Here is a 10,364-nt window from a genome sequence, read left to right on the forward strand (position 1 = left end):
CAGCTCCAAAGTTTAAAATGTCCGAGATAAAGACTCGTTCTCGAGTGAACGGAACGACGCGGAAAACAAGCGAAGAGGGACACAAAGACGGTCCCGCGATCCGGTCACCGGCTCCCGGGGGGGCGAACAGAAACACGTTCTTACGGTCAAACAAACACTTTAAAGGATTCCAACAAATACTCCTCCTCGGAACGCGGAGCCGGAGCCGGAGCAGCGAACTACAAGAACCGGAGCGATGAACCGGAGGCGAGAACAGCGGCAGCGGAATAAAACACTTACCTTTCTGTCTTTCTGTCTGTCTGTCGTTCTTTCTTTTTGTTTACTTATTTCCAGCGCGGGGTTCTTTCTTTAAAGCTCAAACTAAAGGCTCCTTGTCCTCTTCTCGCCTGTCCCCCCCCCCCACCCCCCCTTGGTCGGTTTTGGTTATGAAAGCGGTCGGGGACGAATGATAAAGAAGGGAATTGGACAGTAATTGAGTCTCGGTGTGTGCGTGTGTGTGTGCGTGTGCGTGTGCGTGTTAGTTACTAACAGCAGATTGAAGGAGACTCTTCTCCCACTTCAAGGAACCGACCTGACGTCAGCGCGCTGCTGCCGCACAAAGAAAACTTCATATTTGTGCCGCGGCTGCGGCGGAGAGGGACGGACGGACGCGTTATTGACCCGTTATTACGCTGTCATTAGCCTCGCGAGAGGCGAGGGACGGACGGACGCGTTGTTGACCCGTTATTACGCTGGCGAGGGACGGACGGACGAGCGGGTTCACTTCGTGGTCGCCTTGCTGGAGGCTTCTTGTTTGAGACCTGTGGCGATTATTATCAAACACACACGCGTTATTTAAAAAACAAACACACAAACAAACAAACAAAGGGGGTCGTCCCCCCCCCCCCCCCCACCACCTTTTATTTAACTTTTATTCATTCTTTATTTTCATGTTGCTGAATTTATTTTTGCTGGATAACTTGAAGGTGGATTTGACTAAGATACCAGATAAAGCATTTGTTTTAGCAAAATGTTTTGCAGCTTGCAGAGAAATTAGTGTACTACCCTTTAAAAAAAGAATTTGAGTTTTTTTCCTTTATGTAATTTATATTTTATATTTTATATTACATATAACATACATTTATATACACACTTAAACCTATCTGTCGGTCTGTCTGTATCTATCTATATATCTAACATTTATTTATCGATCTATCTATATATAATATATCTATTTATATATCTATCAATATCTATATATCTATCATTTATTTATCTATCTATCATTTATTTATCTATCTGTCTATATATCTATCAATATATATCATCTATCTAACTATCTATCTATCTATCTATCATGTGTCTCTCTGTTCACATACCAAACGATGATCAATCAGAAGGTGATACATGATCAAACAAATACAAATTAGAAGGCATTTGTCAAAGAGAAGAAGGAACGGGACAGTTCTTCCTCTGGATAGGATCAATACATTGCGTGGCAGAGACAGCCATCTGTGCCTAATTGTGTGCTTTACCTCCTCTGCTGAACGCACAATAAGCAACAGGCTGAACGCAGACCCTCTGACCCAGACTGGGTTTCCAGACGGGGGGGGGGCGGATTATTTCATTCAACTGGAAAACAACACGGGGGGGTGGACGGGGTGGTGGGCAGTTTTTTGCAGATGGAGTGGGCAACTGTTCTTATATGCCCCACCCTGGTGAGGGAGGATGAGGATGGGTCACGGAGCCGGCTGCTTGCGTCCATTTTAACAGGTACTACACTGGATTGTAACAAACTGTTCACTGTTAGTTTATAGACGTCTCATAAATCACGCTGCTAACAATGAGCTCGTTGTTAGCAGCGTGATGGAGTGTTGGTTTACAGGCATGTTCATATTAATGCTTCATAAACATTATAAATGAGTATAAATGCACCCCCCCCCCCTCTCTCTCTCTCTCTCTCTCTCCTCCCCCCTCTGCTGTTATGTCACAACATCTAAAAAGTGTCACACAGACATTTTTGGGGGGGGGGATGTTTCTGCAAGAATTGAAATATGTTCTTCAAGTTATTTCCATTCATAAAAAGGCAACAAGAAGGGGCGAGGTGGCAGCGCAGCGGTGTGCGGATGTGATTAAACATTCATGCTCGCTGGAGTTTTGGACGACGGACTCTAAACCCCTGATTCAGCGTGTAGCGCTAAAGCCATTTTGTAAGCTCACGCTCCATGTTCTCTGGTCATTGATTTTCTTCACTTCCATTACCTGTTGAGATGGGGAGGTGCTCTTCTTCACACCCACACACACACACGTGCTCCCTATCTGTCTCTCTAGCCACTGGCACCCTGGTGTATTTCTCCATCTCCTCCGCCTCCTGTAGCAGGAATGACAGGCCGTGAGGAATGGCAGTGGTTCTGTTTGTCATAGTGTGGCAGCAAGAAGCAGGGATTTTTAATTGCATTGGAGAATCTTCATTAAAGAGAGCACATGGGGGCGGGAATGTGAGGAGGGGGGGGGGGCTGCATGGGGTGGCGTTGGAGGGGGGGCAATCTGAGCATCGTCATTAGGAGAAGGCACTAGCAGCGTAGAAGGGTGGGCCCTCTTTGCATGCACACTGAGAATGCCTGCCGTACCTCGGTCATTTGTAACATAATAAGTGCCAGCACAATGACTGCAATGCGAGAAAGCACACCACAGGGAAGAGAAGGGGGAAGGGAGGAAGCATGTCTGTCTAAAAGAGGGACTTTTCTGTCTTGATTAGAAAGTATAATGAGGCACTAAAGAAATGGGGGGGGGAAACTCTCCTGAGACTGACGGAAAACAAATTAATCCGGTGATTTGAATTTAATTATTATTTTTCTATTAGTCCACCATGCAAAGACAGGGACAGCCATCAAAAAGCAAGGAGCTGTGCTTGCATTTATTGATTTTTGCCCAGACACATTCAGGGAATACAGATTCATCTGCTCTCCTCCCGAACAAATCCGCTGTGTGGGATTCTATTAACACGAGGCGCTTCTAGCAACTCTGAGATGTTTCATTCGAACGACATAAATGGGTCTTAAAATAGTGTTTGCGCGCAAGAAAAGTGGCCTAAAGACGTCTTTTCATGTAATTGAATTACTTCTCACTTATTGTTTAGTCCCACATAATAAGTGTTAAATAAACATGCAATAAATGAAATTAAGACGGCGTTCTGCGACATGGAACGAGTCGCGCGTTGTTTGTCTCTAACATCTTCCACTCTAATGGTTGAGTTTCATTTAATCTTTTGTTTTGAATTAACAGTGGAATCCAGCAACCAGACTATAATTATCCTTTCCATGCATGAGACATCTTCTCTTGGCAGTATGCGTTCAACACATCAGCAGTCTTGAACGCATTGTGAAACGCAATGATTTGCAAAGCCAATGATTTGAACTGCCCGTGCGATGAAAAAGCACAAGGGACCAATTTGTGGCTGCTTATATGTAGAATATCGGTGTGCCCATATTCTCTCACTGACATGAAATTCAGCAATTATGCCAGATGAATGCTGTTATTGATCGGTATCCTCGTATTTCTTCATGGAAAAAGGTTTGAAAATAAATGTAGTGGCTGGAAGATATCCTGAACACCAGCTACACATAGGAATCCATGTGACGGTGAAATATGCAGTAATCTTTAACCTGTAACCCCGGAGGCATCTGCAGGAAGCCAGTTCAGGGATGTTATATGAATGTCTTTATGTCAAAAAAAAAGAAAAAAAAGAACCTGCTTTCCTGGCTAAAAGCCTCCTGAGTCAGTCATTCTGTGGAAACGGTGCACACTTGCAAAAATTAACTCGATTAAAAAAGTGATTTGGAAAATTGACCAATAATATTTCTCAGGCAAGGCTGCCATATATAAATCCCTGCAAGGTCTAAGTGAGCGCTTATTGTGCTGAATATAACTGAGCAGAACCCTCTGCTGCATGATGTAATACACAGAAGGGAGAAATCATCCTAATAGCAGAGTAGTAGAGTGACTCATTCTTGATGAGGAACATTCATCCTGTCATTCACTAAGCAGACGCATCTGCGTGCACATGTTGTCGGCGTGCGATCGACACAGGCAGAGGGAGAAGGAGAGGAAAAAGGAGCATTAGCATGTTCCTTTTTCTGGGAATGAGGAGTCATTTGTTGCCAGGAAAGGGTCCCAGTCCTGCGCTGATGCTCCACTCCACGAAGAATTGGATTGCATGCAAATGTTGTTCCAACCTGAGCAAAGCCAAATGACCTTGAATCAAATCAAAACACATCTTTACCCAGTCGGTGTGTACACACACACACACACCACACAAAATGTCAGCAGATTTTCCATTCCACTTACACACATAAATCTGTGTGTAAGTGCAGGGGTTTAGCTGAGGTAATCAACCTAGCATTTTTCTCCAAAGTCCATGAACAGCACTCTAAAGGAACCCTGCTGTTAAATACAGTCAGCAACCGCTACTTGTAATTTAATCAATTTAAAATTAAGTGTCATAAAATTTCCCTGACTCACGGGGGCCAAAACGTACGTACAAACACATGCACACAAATACACAAACCGATGTTACTTTCATTCCTCACGGAACCTCACTGTTTCACATTTTCTGCACTTTGAGATAAAGGAAGCTCAGGGGATTTTTTTCTTTAATGGAAATTACTTTCACACTTGAATTTCAAGCTCCAGTGCATTTCTCTATCATAAATAACATATAACAGGCTTTGATTTCTGTCCACTCAAACTGACATATATACAGTATATTTGACACTCGATGGATAAATGACCTTTACTGAGTTAGTTATTTTAGTTATTACAGAAGCACAGCTTCTTTTCTTTCTATTCTTTCGCTGTTTGTTCAAAATTGACCTCGTATTTGCCACATAAATATAATGACTATCATGAATAATGCATGGTCATTACCTGAAAAATAAGAAACATTCCCATAATTCCATGGAGCATTTCCGACTTCTATTGAGTCACTCACTCGAGATTTGTAATATAAAGGTAAAATCCCTTTTATGGGATTCCACTCAAATGCTAATCTCCACTCACATTGACAGACATCCTTGTTGTTAAACTCAGTCATTCGGGATTGGACGGCGTTGAGTTTCAGTTTCCTGTTCTCTTAAACTGTTCCTTAGAAGAGTTTGATTTGGGAGTGAGTTTCTTGAAACCTTGCATAAAAACACAGAAAATGAAGACTGGTGTTGACACTCAAATGTCCCGAAAGTAGAAACTGTAGCTCGGGTTATGCACGGCTGCACTTCATGTTACATTACCAGCTTCTAATGTGAACACTCTTTTCACACGACGATAATATTTCGGAGGTGGAAAGGAAAATAGCTGCTTAAACATTTCATTTAATCTAATCGCAACAGTTATTTCAACAAAATTAAAAAAGATCTAAATGAAATAAAAGCAGAATCAGCATTTGTGTGTAAATAAATGAATCGTGCGTTTGAAAGAGGCTGAATTTTGTCAACATTTCCAAATATACTTCTTTTAAATAAAGAAAACATCATCGACCATTAAATATAACCGTACATGCACATGTTCACTAAAATCAAAGTGTTTCCTGCCTGAATAATTGTAAAAGCCTAAAATGTGAGTGTTCTCAACGCCCACACATGACCACATATAAAGGATGCTTCACACACAATGCCTGTGTGTATTTTGATGTGGATGGCATCAATAAAAACATTAGAGAGCGTATGCGAATTAGGCTTTGATTTGTGCCCCGTGGTGAGTCACATAGTGGTTTCTTACATAAAACGGGGATTTAATCAAAATACTTCCTCTGGTCTAATTATAGAGCGTAAAGTCTCATTTAAATGTTAAAAAAGAAAGAAAAAAAACATCCATAACATAAGAGCTATTCTTACTTGTATCACAATGGCATACAGCGATTGTAGTAATCTAAATCTTGTGGATTAATGTGAATAAACGTGTCGTAAAAAGTCACATTTGTCCCAAAATTGATTGCTGGTCATGAGCCAAACCAAAAAGCTGGTGAAAGCTTTCAAAACACATTTTATGGCCAGCTTTAGATGTGCAGGTTATCTTGAATAACATCCATAATAGTCCATAAATATAAGCATGAAATAGCAAAAATGAGAAATCTTCATACGTTCTTTTTATTTTTTTATTTCTCGGCCAAGCCGAGCATTTTGTGAATACATTTTGGGTAAGAGTGTCAAAAGAATTTATTTCTAATCCCTTAGGGTAACAGCAGCCTCTGCTGCATGATGAGCTGACATTTACCTCCAGCCCTGATTGCTGAATGTTTTATAGAGCTTCAACTTCCCCCCCGCAAAAAACACACACACAAAAAAACAACAACTTTGTGTTTAAAGATATACAGATTCTAATGGCACCCAAATCACCAGCTTTCCTCCAGCTCACTGTTTATAGTCGGAAATCCAAAGCATCAACAGTGAGCTTGGAGGAATTCTGAGAATTTATGGGTGTTACGTGTCACAATAATCAGGGAGTCATCTTGACTGAGCTGTTAACTGCTACATTCTCAGATCCTTATGAGGGGAAATTCTTCACAAAAGACACTTGTGCTGCTAAAAAATGATGTCTGCTGTCTAAAAAAAAAAGAGACAGAAATATGCTTTGTTCACTTAGATCTGGAATAATGAGGGCAGCATCTCAAAGTCAGCCTGCCCACACCTGGAAGTTTCATTATTTAGTGATGTAATGTGCAAAATCATCGCTTCGAAATTAAAGGCCGGTTTGCTGAGTAATAATAATAATCTAATTTACAATGATAACTTTTTATATTAGCCTTTTAGCCTGCAATTTTGAAATTAAACTAAATACGCCTGTTTTCCCTAAGTAAACGACTGTGTGCTATATAAATGGTGAATGTGTGTATTTCTATTAGTGTGACTGTGTGTATTTGAGCTAAATTAATAATTGACAATACCCATTAATTACTTGATTATTCAATTATTCACCAGGTTCACATTGAAATGGGGTGTTAATATAGCTGTGTGCGACCAGTGATGGGGTACGGAATAACAATAAATAAAGCATTAGGTTTTCCTGCAGAATGCAATATGTATGGATTTACATTCATAGTTGAACAACATAGGGATGCACTACCTTTAGTGCTCAATAAAATGAAGCTATAAGAGGCAGGACCACACGTTTCACAACACATCATCAGATTGCTCATCGACTTAAGTGGGCTTGTGGGGGTGGGTCTTACGCAGATATTTAGGAGCGCTGAAAACAGCCCCTGTGTTAATTAATACTGGCAGGCCACTGTTCCTCCTGGCGATGTGCAGTCAGACATTCTGGCCTGCCCTCCGTGACGCCTGGTCAAAAATAGGGCACCACACACAGCACAGTAATGATCACAATGGTGACATCATCTTTGCCTTCAATGTCTCTCCCCTCGGTGCTCCTCTTAACGAAGAGCAGCAGGCATGCAGGGAGGGAGGCAGATGTCACTTTGAGTCTGGGGAACATTAAGACCAATAAATGTTCTTTGAATCCTCGGAAAAGCCTTTTAGCGGTGATGTGGGGTAAGACATCGCGTCGCTAAAAGTCTCTAATTGCTAAAAGAGCCATTTATCTTCCTGAATCAGGTGTGCGCTTCTTTTCTTTGTTTCCACAGCACAGAAATTCCAATATATACATATAAGCATATGGATTTATATTTGACGATAGTGAAAACCTCTGCTGAGAGAAGAAAGTCCACAAATAACACAAGAATTTTACATGGTGCCCCTCAAACATGTGAAATAAAATGTTAACACATGTGGCCCTGCTTCTCCCCCCCCCCCCCCCCCATTGTTCAGGAGCACTGTGTTTGAAGGTGCGACATTTTAAATACAGCTTAACCACACCATGAAGTGGATAAAGGTTTCCTCTGAATAAAAATGCAAATATTCATCTAGCTGTTGCCATGAAATCATCACTGAGACTGTAGAAACGCAACTGATCTGCAGGCAGCACAAACCTTTGACCACATCCAGGCTGTGGTTTGTTGTTTTAATCAAATTACAATTTAATAAAATAATCTGCCGAAGAGGATTTTCCTGACAACAATCAAACACAGGACATTTTCCATCAGGACAACAACGTACATTGTGCGCTTTGTAGGTTCACATTGAGTTTGCTGCTGTGAATCTTGTTTGGTTCAAAGAATCCTCTGTTAGGGTTACACTTATAACTTGTGACCCTATCCTGGACTTCACTTCCTCGAGGTTACTGAGAAGACACTGGCCTTGTCTTTTAGTTCTCCTATAAACCAGCCTTTGTGCTATTCGTCTTTCTCCACAAACAGTGAGACCAAAGGGAGAGAGAGAGAGAGGAAGAGAGGAAACAGATTCTCAAGACCTGGTGGGAAAAGAGGGGTCTTGTGGAGGAAAAGCAGAAATGTCTCAGGACATTCCTTTGTGATTACACCGCGCTGGACAAATCCAGACGTCGTTGCACGCAGGAGGCCTCAACTTAAAGTCAATGTCATTAGCAAAGTGTCAACATAAATGGCTCCATGTTCTTGTGTTTGAAAGCTATTTGCAATAATTATGCTTTTTTTTTTTTTTTTTAATAAAACTGCACCAGCTAGAATTTCCAGTTAGAAAAAAAAAAAAAAAACGCTCAGAAAGGCAAGCAGGGATGCATCTCATAACTGTACCACACAAACAAGAAGATTCAAGCAAGAGGAAGTCTCTCTTTGCAAGGCTCAGGTTACACACTTGTGATTTGAGCTGAAACAGCAAACTGCCGACAGTGCAAAAGAAATAAAAGGAGAAAAAAAAAAGCATGTTCCTCCCCTGTCACAGCGAGCATGAATGAGGAACAGCTAAAAGGAATGCGCCATTATCATCATATCAGCAGCACTGGGGGAGGAGAGCATGTAGTCTCTCTTCACGTACCAGTGCGTGGAATCATGTATGTCAAGGAGTGGCGTGTGTGTGTGTGCGTGTGTGTGTGTGCGTGTGTGCGTGTGTGTGTGTGGAGGGGGGTGACATTGGCCTACAGACCCGGGCTGAGTAACCACCTCCACAAATCACCAGACAATGCTTTTCCCAATTTGTCGAGGTCAGGCGTTATTTTGTTTGTTTGTTTGTTGCTGTCAGCCATTAATCTGCGGCCCTCTTATATTTAACCCTTTCACTCCATGTGCATCCTTCACTTCTTGTTCTGTTGGCCTTGAGTAGATTTACACTCGGTGCGATCGCTATTCACTGTCACACTCCACATGCAGCTAATAATGCATTACTCAACGCTTTAGGTGCTACGCTTTAACCAAGCACGATGAGTATCTAATTGACCTTTGCATCATTATGTATCTGCTGTGCAACAGTGCTCCCACTCTGCGCCAATCTGACCTTTACCCCCCCCCCCCCCCTCACTCACTTAACATGAATTCAGTGTGTTGTAATTTCAGATGGACAAATTCATTTTGCTCGGAGAAAATAAAATATGCAATAATATCTAGAAAGCATGCAGCATATGTAAGGAAATGCATGGAATGTATACGTCACCCCCCCCCCCCACCCCGATCAGTGCTTCCTGAGGTTTGCTGAATTGGATGTGAGTCAAGGCAAATCAAACGAATCCTGTTAATCCTGGGTTTAGTGTGATGACAGGATCGACAATGCTTTTTAAAGCATTATTCAATTATTCAAATCAAGCTCATTAGACCTGTTGAAATTGGCTTTAATTGTCGCCCCGGATAAACAAACACGGATTTCTGGCACGCAAATAATTATTTTGCTCAGCTACAGCGTTTAAGATGCAGAATATGTGAACTGGAGCGCCCTCTAGGGGCTCCGAGCGTCCTCTGCCTTCCAGAATGACGTCAGACCCGGACTGTGTCAGAAACTGCTGCAAAGGCCCAGAACTGGTCCAAGCCGCCATGGGGCCCTAAGTAGACTCTGATTTCGCCACCACTCCCATTATTACTGACTTTTGGCAATGTTTGTTTTCACACAATGTTAATCTAACACATTATCAAATGTATCATTATAATTTGCATCTACAACAGTGTCAATTTGTAATGTTTTAACTCGCCTATGGATTTAATCTCTGCGCTGTCTGGTGTTCATTTGTACTTGAATACTATTAACTCCAAATAAAGTCACACAACATGAATGGCATGCGTAACCTCAACTCTAATAAAGAATGGAATTAATCATCACAGGATAGCAACAATGCTGTAGTAATAAATCAAATATATATAAATAATGATGAGATAATGCTGGAAATATATACAGATGGACGTAAATATTTAACTTTAATTCAAGCATTTGCTCTTGCTCTTCTTATTTATTTATTTTTGTAAATTGCAATTTCAATATTACAATTTCATCCGAGTATCTCTACTTTCTGGCTACTTGTGTCATACAAGGGGGGGG

At 41.5% G+C, this 10,364-nt stretch overlaps 1 protein-coding gene across 1 annotated transcript in view; it reads right to left on the reverse strand.

Moving 5' to 3' along the window:
- Nucleotides 1-410, reverse strand: part of baz2ba (bromodomain adjacent to zinc finger domain, 2Ba) — a 58,648-nt gene extending 58,238 nt beyond the window's left edge. The window contains exon 1 of the mRNA XM_068754694.1: nt 280-410. The gene's annotated coding sequence lies outside the window, so the exon portion shown is untranslated. The remainder of the gene's footprint in view (nt 1-279) is intronic.
- Between the last annotated feature and the right edge of the window lie 9,954 nt (nt 411-10,364).

Source organism: Brachionichthys hirsutus, chromosome 1 (genome assembly GCF_040956055.1).
Source record: "Brachionichthys hirsutus isolate HB-005 chromosome 1, CSIRO-AGI_Bhir_v1, whole genome shotgun sequence".
NCBI lineage: Eukaryota > Metazoa > Chordata > Actinopteri > Lophiiformes > Brachionichthyidae > Brachionichthys > Brachionichthys hirsutus.